Source organism: Haemorhous mexicanus, chromosome 10 (genome assembly GCF_027477595.1).
Source record: "Haemorhous mexicanus isolate bHaeMex1 chromosome 10, bHaeMex1.pri, whole genome shotgun sequence".
Lineage (NCBI taxonomy): Eukaryota > Metazoa > Chordata > Aves > Passeriformes > Fringillidae > Haemorhous > Haemorhous mexicanus.
The window spans coordinates 16,454,032-16,468,212 of NC_082350.1; the positions used below are offsets into that span (position 1 = coordinate 16,454,032).

Genomic DNA, 14,181 nt, shown 5'->3' on the forward strand with positions numbered 1-14,181 from the left:
GCTGGGTCATTTGAGCCTACAACAGGTTGCACTCCGCCTCAGCCTGACCACAGCCAGCTGAGGAAACTGCCTCAAAGCAGACTGTGAAGAGCAGAGCCATGGCCACATCTCCCTGGACCATGTGCAAGCCTAGGTTCTCACAAGCAATGCAGTTAAAAGCTCCCAGACACCAATAGCTGCCTAAAAACCTGTGGCTATGATGACAAACAGGTTAAAGAACATGTTTGCATGACAGACCGAGTAGAGGTGACAGACAGCTGTGCTGCTGGTTGTAAAGTTGCTGCTGTGCCATCAAGGATATCAGATGCTCTAAGAGCAGCCACAGCACAGACACCACCTCAAGACTAGCCCTGTACTAACAGCTAACAGCAGTTTTCCCCCTGGCACAACTGGACTGTGCTAGCAGTTTCTGCACAAACAGCAGCAGTGCCAGTTTCTGCCAAGCCCATGCTAATTGCAAGTGACTCCAGCTCAAATGCTCTTAAGTCAGAAAGTATTTGGGTGACGTGTAACCAAGGCGTCACATTTGTCTCACCAGCTCTCCTGTGGTGAATGAACCTACCATCAGCTATGAAGATCTGTCACAGCCTCTTCTCTTTTTTCCTCCTTGGAAAAACTTCCTCATAAACTCTTATTTTATGCCAACAAAAGCGCAGAACATTTTCAACCCTTGCAATGCCCTCAGCCTCTGGTGTAACTGTCACAGCTGCACAGAGGACGTGGTCACCAGTATTCCATTCAAGGCAGCAGATCCTCCAAGGCTCAGCTCCTCTGGTGCTACTTTAAAAAAGTGTCAATGTCTCCTCATCTATCTAAAGCCTGAGAGCACCTTAGGAATGTTCAGATAGCTTCACAAACTCTGTGAAAATGAAAAGGGTGAATGGGGAAGGATCATTTCACCTGCCCAAGCCCAGCTTGGAAGGACCAAGAAAATAGACTGAGCTGTGTTTTAAGTTTAAAACACAGCAAATATCCTCTTGAGTAGGCTCAGCCAGGTAATTTTAACTAAGGTCAGAATATTCACCTATATTTTATTGATTTCCATTAAATACACTATTATCTCAGTCTGGGTGCTTATTGGACAGGCACCAGGCTTCACAAGATCTAAAATGACATTCACTTTGAGCTCCACGTGACAGAGCAACACAATCCTAAGTACACACAAGACCCCATCTGGAATCTCAGCACTTCTTCTCTCCATTTTTGAGTACCTGTGATAAACCTTCTCGAGGAAGTTTGCACTGGGCTATCCAGTTCTAACCAGAACAGAAACATCTGCTACACTGTGCAGTTTTCCTCTCCTGTAGATGGCAACCAGCTCCCTTGAAGAAAGCATCAGGCAGGAGCAGAGCCCAAGAGCTGATGGCTTTGGCCATGCTACAGAAGGTGCCTGTGGAGTCACTGCCCTAAGACTAGTGCCAGTGACTTTCTTAAAACTAGTGTTAAGAGTAAAGAGAAAATACAGGACCACCAAAAAAAAAAAAAAAACCACCTCAAAAGGGATCATAAATTATCTTTTTTGTTTCTTTTGGAGAACAATGCTAGTAGCATGCGGGTCTGCAGCCTAAAGAGACAACTGAGGAGATTCAAGCTCATCTGATATTCTTAAAACATGCAAGACCAGGATTCTCCCATCCGAAGCAAGCCCACATGCCCTCCTGAAAAGCCATTTGGAAAGTTTCTAAATGCAGTAGGAGAAAAACAATCCTGCTTGGTCCATGCCTGTTTCTCCCTCTCCTCCCATTAGCGCATGGGGAGAAGGTTGGCTTAGAGCAATACAACATTTCAATTTGAATATGAATCACTCCTCTGGTGAGAAAACAAAACAGAAGCCCATTTCATATGAGCCTTATCTGAAGATGTAATGAAAATCTACACATATAACAGGAGCAATTGAAATAAAACATGGTGAAAATACTGCCTCAGACAAACAAACAACAACACTTTCCACTCTAGAAGATCCCAAAGTGTTTTTACCAACTCATAGAGCCAGGAATAATTTAATCTGCTGCTGAAACGTGGCTGTCTCTGGATGTACACTGTCTCTGTCTCAGCACTGTGTTTTAATTCATGACGGAGGGAAGAATGTCATCAAGCAGAAACTATGAGAGAGTTCAGGACAGCATCGTCTTCAGAGGGAACTGCACCACTCCTCTGGAAAGTGGAAGTTGGGTTTAATTTTGATTTTTACAATTCAATGTGCCATGTAGGGCAAGCACCTAAACATGCACAAGATGTTGTAATTAAAATTGAAGTGACTGGATGTATAAAGATGGAAATCTAACTCATGTATGCTGGTATTTTCCAACTTCTAACTCAAAAGCAAGAAAACAGCAGCTAGGTAGATGATTAAAATTTCTGAACCTGCCTGGGGATTACAAATTAATTTCTTATCATCCCACATAGCTGAAGGGTCAGAATTTTCTCACCCTGGTTCAGCCCAGATGAAGCTACAGGTAAAATGCTTCTCCTCTCCCCAGCTCCTCTCCAGCAGGCACAGAAATATTCAACACTCTTAGGAACAGGCTGGAAGCAAGCACAGCATTACAATTCACCACTGTTCATGAATGTCAGTCTTGTGCTTCAGCTGTACTGAAACACTGACAGAAACTTCATTTTCACCCTCTCTCCTTTGCCCTCTGGCTCTTCCCATCCACCTGCTGGGACTGTGGCTCACCTCACTGGCAGGCATGGCCTGCTGCCACAGAGCTGGCCAGCAGAGAACTGCTCCAAACTGAGGCCTTTCTCCTCCTACTGAAACATCAATAAACAAGAACAGAAGTCCTTCAAGGGCAGGGGATCTGAGCAAGTGATCTCCACATTTCCAAAGTTAAATGTTTACTTCTCCTCCTGGCAGCATCTGGAAGCTTGCAGACTATTTATCTGCATCTTAGAAACAGCTATTTAGTCCTGCAAATACATCAACTATTCACCTTGACTCAAAAGAATGATTTGCTGAGCTCTGAGGAAACAATGAAAAAAATAATCTTTTTCTTACTTTTCTGCCAAATGTCTGTTAAAGCTTTCCTGAAAGGCATTTACTTAATATTTTCCCACATTACATTATATATACAGTCACTATTCCAGAAAGAAAACAAAACAAAACTTGGTGCACCAATGCAAACAAATCTGGCTTTGGCCAGATCTGCCCAAACCAAAAGCCAGCTTCCTCTTCTACTGGCTCAGGAGCAGAGACCCAAAGCCAGATAGTTCCTAAGATTTGAAAGACTGACTCTTGGATAGGCTCGTGTGAGTTTGTCTTCAGTACCTTGGGACTGTGCGACAATTCAAAGGAAAATGCCTTTAAAATGAACATGGATTTGAACAGCAATTTGAAAAACTACTACCAAGCCATCTTTCTCTTTAGCAGTGACATCTCTCCAACCATACAATCATATGCTTGCCAGCTGGGAGACTTGTCCTCATCTTGATTTAAGCAGACCTAATTAATTTTAGTTTTGCTGGGGAGGGGAAAAAAAAATCTACAACTCAATAAACAATAAAGGAAAATTACGATGAGCTTAACATGCCATACAGGTAAAGGGAATTGCCAGGAGATTCAGGTAAAAAAAAATTCATCACTGATTCATCAAACGAGTCATTGAGATGTCTTAAGAACAAGCTATTAAGAGAAGTCACTCTTCCTCTCCACCTTTTATTATTAGCTACTGCTGGAAGTGATCTTTTCTGCAAATCTCAAGACCATCTTGAAATGATGGAGATTTCAGGAAGTGAAAAGTAGCTCTCAAAATGAATTAAACTGCTTCAAAAATCTTCGATTAAAGGTTGTATTGTGCTTCTTTCTCACCACTGGGTACTTCAGATGAACTACCCACTATAAAAAAAAAAAAAAAGGCCCCCGAGAAGTTTTAGTTGAGGGTCCAGGTTGGATGGGGCTTTGAACAATCTGGTCTAGAGGAAAGTGGCCCTGCCCTGGGAAGGGCTGGAAGATGATCTTTGAGGTTCCTTCAAACCCAAACCATTCTATGAGAATCCCAAATTTGGTGATACAGGTGCTTCTAAGTTGTAGAAACTGAGCGAGAGAGAAGTAACTGAAACAAGGGAAAGAAAAGGTGTCCAGTGCCACTGGAGAAAGCCACTTTCAAAACCCCAGGAGAACCAAGGATCCCCTTGTGTCAGCTCTGCCACAGCCTCGAGAAGGGCTCTGTCAGGGAGCTGGCACTGCCTGCAGCCAGCAGCCTCCAGAATCTCAGCCTGGCAGGAGAGTAGGAGGTGAGACTGCTGGCAGGAGCAGGCGGAGCAGCAGAGCTGGTGGAGATCATAAATGGAGGAGTGTTGTAAAACACGGAGGTGAGCACAGGCTGACGCTCACCTCCACAGCTCCCCCAAGAAAAGCACGGCTCGCTGTCAGACTCTCACAGCTTTGAAACACATCCAGATTTTGCTGGATCAATCCAGGAACCTCATTCCTATGCATGTTTGCTCTCACACGCAAACACGGTGAGGTTTTAACCACACACATTTTGCACAAGTCCCGCAGGCCCAAACTTTCAGGTTAATCAGGAAACTTGGTCTTAAATGGGATTGTAAACCTAAGGAAAGAGATGATAGATAAAGGCAACAACCACGAAGAACTGCAGAGCAGTTTGGGTGAGAAGGGAGCTTTAAAGCACTCCAACACTGAGGTACTGCAAAAAGAGGACCTTTCCTTAAAACAGGACTTACTTAAAAGAATTGCACTAACAGATCTTCCAAAACTGATTTAACCACATGAAAATATGGGCTGGGCTCCCTGCATTTAATATCACTCCTGGGTGGAAAGTTCTCATCAAAGCTATATCATATTCAGTTCCAGTAGAACAATTAGGTGACATTAGGCAGGCAGTTGTGACTCTCAGAAATAAATGACCTTGCTATTTACCACTATGTGCTATGCCTTTAAAAGTTTCCAAAAGTAATGGTCTGTTTCTGTGTGTACTGGAATATTCAAGAGCATTTCATATCGTTTCTCATATCAAGAAAAGAGCAATTAGATCAATAATGAAACAGGAGAGCTCCCTTTTACTTTCTGCGGTTTGCAAAGAGGTTCATGTTTCTGTGTGAGCACAGCTCTTGTTTTAGTGATGTGAAAGTGTGTGGTTTGTGCGATACTCAGTTTCTTCTAATATTCAAGTTTCTGTTGCTACCTACCTACAATTTACAGTAAAGGATCTTTTATTCTCACACCTCTCAATCTCAAAATTAGATCAATTTTCCCAACAAGATTTTATTACCCATGCAAACATTTAACAAATACTGAAAAACTTACCGACAACACACTCTTCGTTAATACAGCATGAAACCACCCAAGACATCACTATTGCTGCCAAGTCTACCTGTGCATGTGTCTGTCTATACAGATACATGAGGCAGCACACACAAACCTTACTTTGGAGAAAAGGACTATATTTATGTTTGGAAAAGCAACTAGAATTCCATTGAAATTCATGCTGACAGGCTCAAGCCACCAGATGCAGTGGGTAAAGATAATTAAGCAACACTTGAACCACTGTCTATACATCACTATTGTGTTATTTGTTGTGATTAGATTGCTACTATATTCAAAAGATTTCAAAATATTTAAAATTTGTCCCCACCTCTGCAAAGCACGAATCTAATTCTAGCAAAAATTTCTGAAGAACCCTCCAAATGGGAAGGACACTGCAATTACTGGGGATGGGTAATCTACTGTCTCTAGCATCAAACCAAACTTAGCCATTTATTGCATTTTGGCCCTCTCCACAACAGACAAGAGCACTGATATTTTAGTCAGAAATGCTGATTTCCAGATAGTTGTTTCTGGCCATGTTTCTCTACTCCACAATCTTTGACTGTGCTCTCCCTGTGGCTTTGAAAGAAATGCATCTTTGTCAAATATACTGAAGGTCCTAAAGAGAAAATTCTCCTGCTGCTACACCACAAACATCAATTCAAAAACAAAAATCTAAAACCAACTAGAATACTAAACATTTCTGAAGAAGCAAAGTAAACCAGCAGCAGCTATGTTTGTTGAGTCATCTGGTTGGCTCTGTAGTGTGAACCTACTAAATCACACACTGAAGAGTCTCCACTTCCCAGTGATGCCCTATTCTGCATCTCTCTGGGCCAGCCTCGTAGTTTGCATACAAATATTGTTAATGGCCATAAAATCATCATGCCCTATCTGGCATTAATTCAATAATGATGTCATTACAGTGCACTACCCAGTCACCCAGCTGCCTTGACTTAGATTAATTCAAGCAAGACAGGACACAAATATTCAAGCTCCTTGATACATCTTGCACCCACCCAGCGAGGACTTGGCTTTCAGCCTGACTGTATAAATCCCAGTGGGATTAGTCAATTTTCAAGAGACTCCTTTATGGGATAAGTAAGGAGGTCAAGTGCTGAGATCTATAAAAAAGGACACAACAGGTGTATATAATCTCCCACAAGACACATCCCTCCAACCCTTTACAGTCAGCAACAGGGATGGCTAAATGCACACAGCAAAAACCATTTTACCAAGGCCATGGAAACAAAACATACTACTTCTCATGCTATCTTAACATGAAATAAATTTACCTGATTAGATCGCCAAATTTGACAAAAAAGACATCTTTGGAAGAGATGAGCAGAAAGGACCATGAGACTACTGCTTACCTGGTTCTAGCTGAAGCAGAACTGCTGAAACCTTTAAGTCTCCCTGCAGACAGCCCTGATGCTCTTGGGAAATACCAGCAGCTAAATCTGGACTATCACAAGACTCTTTAGGACATCCTTCTTAACTATTTGGGCAATGCTCAATAAAACTAGGTACAATACACTCTGCTGTAAAAGTGCCCCAAGCTTGGGGTTGCCACTGTGGGCAGCTGCAGGTCAGAGAATGCTGTTCAACCAAAATGTTTAAAGTAAGGGCGAGTAAGTCAAAAACATTCTAAATCATGGTCACAATTGAGCAATGGAGCTCAAGCATGCCAAATTTCAAAGGCACTTGGTTTCCCCACTGCTCTACCTTCATGCAGGAGACCTGACTGCATCCTGCAGCCCTCCAGCCTAAGGTATTTCTCAAATTTGGATGGCATTGTGAGATCTGATTTTGGAGTACAGGTAAACCCAGACTTGACACAGCAAACAGACCATGGGAACAGCTTTGTTTATTTTAACATGAACTCTTGACACACCTTAGGAAAGCCATCACTGCCCTACCCTTCACCAAAACACCAGAAAGGAGCTCAAGCTGCTGCTGCAGCTAAACCCAATGCTGGGAATGGCTCCAAACATCTCTCTGGAAACTAGCGTGATAATAAAACTTCTGCTGAAGTCACACGGCTCTCAGGCAGCTCGAGATGGGCTATCAGGAAGTGGGACCCATCTCAAACCAACCACAAGCTCCTCGCCAACAGATTCCCATCAGCAGAACAGCACCAGTCATTGCCCTCATCTGGGCACTTGGCCATGAGAAAATGTTGGAAAAGCCTCTTCTGTTTTGCTCCTCCTCAGACAAGTTCACGAATCACCACCACCGGAGATTAACTGCCTTCCTTCATCAACAACCTGAGTAGGATTTGGACCACTGACAAAGATTTCTCCTTATCCCCCAGACCAGTTTGTGCACTCCCTATGGGACAAACTAACAGAGTTTGTCACTGGCTCTGAGTGACCTTGGCACAAACAGTAATTCTTGTCTCTCTAAGCAAGAATTTGGGAAAGCAGCCTTTACTGGACAGGTATGTCTGGCTGAGATTTGTGATCAGATGCAATGCACGGCACAGTGTGTGACCTGGAGAGATATTACCATCAGCTAACAGCAGCACAGATTTCTTTCTTCCCTGTCCCTCATTAGCCTCAGAAGCCGGCCTTGCCAGCAGCAGTCATGCAAGCAGAGAAAACAAAGCACATTAATGATGGGCCCCATCATGTTCCATATTAATTACTGTAGCTAGTAGTAAACTGTTGGTTATAAATCATATTTTGATAACCTGGCCTTTCTTTGACAAGCGAGCTCCAATGTTTAATGTTGCACTTAATCCTCAGATAATACCCCAGGAGTCCTCACTGTACCCAGCAACAAATCAAAGCAACCTTCAAAAGGCTGGCACAGGTTCCCTTTTCCCAACCTGAAACTATCCCATTGCATCAACTTTGTTATAGGTCAGCTCTAAAGGCTGAGTTGCCAAAATCAGGAGCACATTCACTTCTCAAGTGTCCACAGGGCTGTCCCAGCACTTCTCTGGGCTGGCAAAAGCTATGTACATGGTATACACATATCCCAGCCTTCCAGAAATGCTGCACTATCAGTGCTCTGCAGGGTAAAATAGCAGGGCAGTAATCCCTAGAGTATCCCCATATCCAGAAGAGAGAAGGATTACTTCTACCTAGGACTGAAACAGTCAACTAAAATCTATCCAAAGCCATCATATTCTTATTTTTGTTTCTTTTTAATTCAGTGACATTTAGCTAGCAGAACAGCTGTTAGCAAAGGTCTAGGAGAGGTGGAATCCCATTTTCTATATAAAGAATTATGTTTTGGAGGAAACTGCAATTTGACAAAAATACCTATTTGGCAAAGTACATTTTAAAAAGTGGAAAAATATGCGCTGCTTTTTCTAAGGTAGCAAAAGATCCACTATGGCTCATGAAAATGAGCCCAAGTTTTAGGAACAAAGATATTAAAGTATTTTGCAATGTACAGCCAGGGAAATAAGGAGGAGGGATGTGGCCTCTAAGAAGCAGTACAGGGAGAGACCCAACTTCATCTCAGCCAGATTTGCCCATCACCTCCCACCACCACCAAAACATGTGAAAAAAAACTCATCTCGGGCTTCCCACAGAGCTGCTCTACTGGTAACAACTGGCGGCTTCAGAAAGAGCTGGGTCAAGCCTGACACAGTCAGCACCATCCTTTATTTTACTCTGAAGGCACACCACCACACCAAGCAAGAACAAGATGTTGCACTTGCAATTTGCAGTGTTAAAATCCCAACAGCTCAGGAAGAAAATCAGCAGTGGCAACCAAGAATCCCATCCTCTCCTCCACGGACGGATGTGAAGCCCTGCGACCTCACTCCAAGCTGCAAATTAAAAGTGCCTGCAGCAGTCAAGGGTTCATTCTTGCTCTTCCACCACTGGTGGCAGATGGTATGTGCTATTATTAAGTCTTGATTTCCAGCTTATAATAGTAGTCGTATGAAACCTTCTGCACTAAGACAAGAACTCACTATTTTTATTTTGGGAAAAAAGCAGAAGTCTTGCAGTTAAGTAACTTTTCTCTTTTAACGATTTCTTTCAAAAATTTGTAGCATACTTCTCCTAATTGGAAACACACAGAAAATAGGATATGGCCTATTAGTTAAAGGTCAATGCACATTTAGCCACCTCTTTTGAAACTGATGGTATTGTCATGACAGCCATAAAAGCTGCTTTGAATTTTAGTTCCCTAGAAAGTAAATATAAGGAATCCCAAGGCCGTAACCACAAGTGCCACAGCTCTTAACACTGATGTCATATTCAGCTGAATGTGTGCTGCAAAAGTCAGGATGGTAAAGCTTCAAAATCATCTCATCCAAGGGAAGGACACAGTAATTATCCCCCTGCCCACTGCCCCAGGCATGTAGCACAGTGCCTCCATTTGATGCAGCATCAACAGCAGAAGTGTTTTATCCACAAGCATTTAGTGTGGGGCTCTGGGGGTTGCTGAGACCATTCAGGAGGGCTGCTGCAACCAGATATTTCACACTGCTGTATGTTGTACTTGAGTTTGCAACTGCTCCTTCCAATTCCAACTACCCAATAAATGTTCGCCTTTTTTTTTTTTAAGGAACCAGTTCAATTCATTTGTATCAATTTGTTTCTCTATCAATTAGCCTGGGCATAGGGGGCTGATTTTCAAACCCTCTTCCAGTGAGTTAGATGTAAGGGGACAGTGTAATTAATAGATGTCAGGCACAGTGCCCCTTCATGCATTGATTTCCTCCTGCTTAGGAAACACTCAGGGAGAACACAATCACCCCTGGCTGTCAGGGGTCTTCATAAAATCCATAGGCTTGGATTCACAGGAACTGCTAATCATTTTGGATGCTGAGAAGGGGGAAGGCAGAGTCTGATCTTTGTAAAGCAGAGGAAATTTCTTATTAACTGCAGCTCCTGAGTGTACTTCAAAGGGAGCTTACAAGAACAGAAAAACTTCCAGAGAAAGAGGCAACTCAGGAAAACCCTTTTGGTCCCAAGCTGCATCAAGGGAGATGGGAACATTCCCACTGAGTTCAGAGCATCTGCATCTCTGAGGCACCCAAACCAGGGATTGCTGCAGCCACCCCAGTTTGCTCCCCCACTGTCACACCACATCACAGTCATCATCTTTCCATCACAGACAATATGGGTTTCATCAAGGTGTCTATAAATAAAGTTGAACTTTGAGAAAAAACAGCATTTTATGACTATTCACCTTGGTTGTTTCCTTTTAATGTTTAATTTTTCCATGTCTTACATAAAGTCCTCAAAAAAAAACCCCCAAAAAAAAATAACCCCACCCCACAGCTCTGTCCAGGAATGCACAGGTAACAAACCACACAGGACCAGTATTTGTGCAGCGCTGGTTAAAATATCCTCATTTTGCAAATGCCAAACCTCGCTGTACATACCACACAAATCAAAAGCACAGAAAGAAGACAATCCATGAGCATATTAGGCAATCTTGCTGGATATTATGCTTACCTTTGCATAAGTAATAAAGCATTTTTCACTGTACACAGAGACTCAAACCCAAAAATAACTGCTCAGAACTGCTCACTCTTAGCTACTCCACAAGGCACAGGAGACCAATTCTACTTTAAAAGAAAAAAATACCTTTTCTTCTATTTGCTGAGTCTCTCTGGAGACATAATGGCACTTTGGCAGGGCAGCATGTTTAATGAGAGATGATGGGGAGAGAAAGGTTCTCCAAGAAAGGAGATGTCAGTGCCATGTAGCCAGCACACTGCAAATGCTGTATTTCAAAGCAATATAAATAACAAATTATTACATCTCTCTCTTTAAAAGTCAGAAAACACTCCTCATGAAGTGCTTTCTTTAAAATTTTGCCCTGTGTAAGCATCTAGACAATGCAGTGACCTAGTCCATGACACAGAGATGCACAGGGAAGGACAGAAGTAAAAGCTGGTCTGAAACAACACCTCATGCATGTGGTCCTGTACCAGCACCCACCAGAGTACACATCTGCTGGCAGCTCCACCCTGCAGCCTGCAAGGGCTGAGTGCCTTTCCCACTGGAAACCTTTCCGTGATGCTAATCTGAATCTGCTACAGAGGAAAATCACTAGAGGAGGACACCAAATAGCTTCCAGCCAGAACACAACACGCCTTCAGCAAGACTTTTGATTTTCACAGGCACACACTGAAGTTGTTCTTCACAACAAAGAACAGCCTGTCTGTTGCATAACTAACCTTAGGCTGCATTAGATAAGTTGTGCCTTCTCACAGATCAACTGACCTTAAATAATGTCCCCAGTGTATTCAGAGCCAATAGGTTTTTCTCTTAGAGCTCAACTGACAGGTCTTCTCCTTCCAGCAATTTCTTCAGAAAGGCACACAAAGAAGGCTTCTAGAGAAATCTCATGCTTACTGTTCCAAGAGCAGCTTTCCAGGCCAAAAATGAAGGCCAAGATCTTAGCTCCAGAGCTGTATCTCCCTTTGAAGGCTTCTCGAGCACTTCACTGCAACAGCACGAGTGAGAGCCTTGGCAGGACGGATGTGGGGCTGAAGCAGATGATAACTGGAAAACTCAGCCTGTGTCTGGAAAGCTCGCTGCAGTTCTGCCACTGAGTCAAGACAGAAGGAAAACAGCCAGCCATGCCAATGAAACACTGCTTTGTATTCTGGGTAAGGCAAAACAAAGGTCTGGTGATGAGGAGCTCTCGCGTGTCAAGCAAGGGTCAGCAGCAAAGGCAAATTCCACCATGGCATTTCCGTTCTGTCGCCCAGCCCATTGCTGGGAGTGGATACAGCAGGATCTTTCATTGCTTGTCCAAAAATGGCATTTAACATAGCTGTGCAGCATCACCCCACTGCCACGTTCCACTCCAGAGGAAGGCTGTTAGTCCCTGCACAAAGTTGAAGTCACAGGCCACTGTCTCATGAGCAGGTGAGATCCTTTAATATCTTTTTTCCAGTCCCCATCCTGGGTGCAAGGTGATGCAGGAGCTCTGCAGCTGCCCCAGAGGTAGAAACACATGGGAAAAGATGGAGACAGTGCCAAATTAAGCAAGCCTCTGCACCCCTCCTGGCAGGTCATTTCATTGTCTACACAGAAGTCTGTACATTCCCTGTGATGTCAGAAACAAAAGGCTCTGCAAAGCAGGCCCAGATCCCTTTGGGAACACAAGCATCAAAGCAACTGCCCAATAAACCCATGGCAAAGGCAGAGGCACTAAAAGCCCGGCTGTTTTCTGACACCAGCTTAGCTGTCATACAGACTCCTCTTCTTGAACATCAGTTCCCTACTTAAAAATCACAGTGCACATATCCCTTCTTGGTATGTGTTGCTCCACTCATCCAGCTGATAGCAAGACAGATACAGCACACACATCCAGCAATTCCCTGATCTTTTCCAATGGAATAGATTAGAGCAGAAGCCCTGCCACACCTCTTGCAATTAGCCAAACTGGGCTTCATTGATAAGGCTGTGCCCTACAAAAGAGCTGTGTTCTTCCACATTCAGGACATCATCACCTCTTGCTGTGAGCGCAGGAGCCCAGACTTGTGAGGATTGCTCATGCCAGGGGAGGTCCACAGCTGCTGAGGAGCTTTCTAGTAAATCCAGCCCTGATGGCAAAGAAAAGGGCTTGCAGAGCAGAGTTACAGGAATCTATTCCTCCTGCATTAGTCAGCATATACAAATACATCCTCTTGCTTCATTAAATTTTAATTGGAGTACACATGAATAGGCTTCGCTGGTTACTTAATCAAAGGGAGTCTGATTACGAGGTGCTCACATGAAAAGTTAGAAAGCAACATCCTTCCTCGCTTTTCCTCTGGATTTTTTTTAGGCATCCATTGTCGATTTCTTCAGGTCAGTTGACATTTTAGGGCTGCTGCTAAGAACCATGAAAAGTAGCCACAAAGAGTAAATAAAGCACTTTGAAGAGAAACAGGACACAGATCATTAGCCCTGCTTTCCTCTTCATTATCCAGACAAAATTTAAATGCAAAATCCCAGAGCAGATGTTGCATTAGCGAGCTGATCAGCAGTGCTAAACACAAGGATGGCTTTGCTGCTGTGTGTCATGCATGTGTGGCTGGACTGTCTGGAGTTTCATTCTTTTAAGTGTCCTTAAGTGTCTGAAACCACAGCAGATCTGAACCTATAAAAACTCCTACTCATAAACTTTGGGATTTCCTCAGTAATCGCATTCTCTGCAACACAGATGCTTATTTGTTCACACGCGCCTTCCCTGAGGTTAGAGAAATTTGGCACGTACTTTCTTGCCTGCCTAGAATGGGACAACCATCTACCAAACTTCTTCCTCACTAAAACCATGAGCTGTATGACCAGATCCTCAACTTCCAAAAGATCCACACACTTGATACAGCTTGAATTGACTTACAGCAGTTTGCACTGACTGAAAAATCTACCAGCAAAGCAACTGCAGTTGCACGAGGCACAGCTGGGGATGGGAGCTCAGTGCCTGACTGTGAGAGAAATAAAAAGCAGCTATGTGGTTCTGCACAACTCTGTTTGCTAAGCGAATCAACAAAAACAACCAAAAACAAACAAACAAGGAAAAAAAAATGAAACAAAAAAAAACTTTCAGCAATTTGAAACCACATGAGACAACTCACTGGCCTGCTCCTGCCCACTTGCTCAGAAGTGTATATATTCTGTACAGTGACAGGTTCTGGCAGCCAGGGACTGACACACTTTCTATGGCAATGTCCTAATACTAGAAAAATTTGGTCATAAGCTAAAAATGTTACAGAAATAGCACAGGATCATAAGTTATGAGCTGAGTCAGAACTCTATCTGCTAGTTGACTTTTATAATATTTTGTTCTTTAAAAAAAAAGCCCATCATGCTGTGGGATTTTTTAAAAAGCAGTTTGCTGCTACCATCACTTATGAAGAAGAATGAGCCTTTGTCGAGGGGGAAGAAAGCAATTTAAAATGGCAAAAATCGATCTGAAAGGAAGCAAAGGACAGAGATCCC

The 14,181-nt window shown here is 43.2% G+C and overlaps 1 protein-coding gene across 16 annotated transcripts in view; it reads right to left on the reverse strand.

Annotated features, from left to right (window-relative positions):
• Positions 1–14,181, reverse strand: part of LPP (LIM domain containing preferred translocation partner in lipoma) — a 370,626-nt gene that overhangs the window by 248,040 nt on the left and 108,405 nt on the right. The window contains exon 1 of one of the 16 annotated variants that reach the window (XM_059855517.1): positions 11,470–11,793. The exons of 14 other annotated variants lie outside the window; for them this stretch is intronic. The gene's annotated coding sequence lies outside the window, so the exon portion shown is untranslated. Of the gene's footprint in view, positions 1–11,469; positions 11,794–14,181 lie in introns of those variants that run through there. One more of the 16 variants, XM_059855513.1, reaches the window with a different exon arrangement.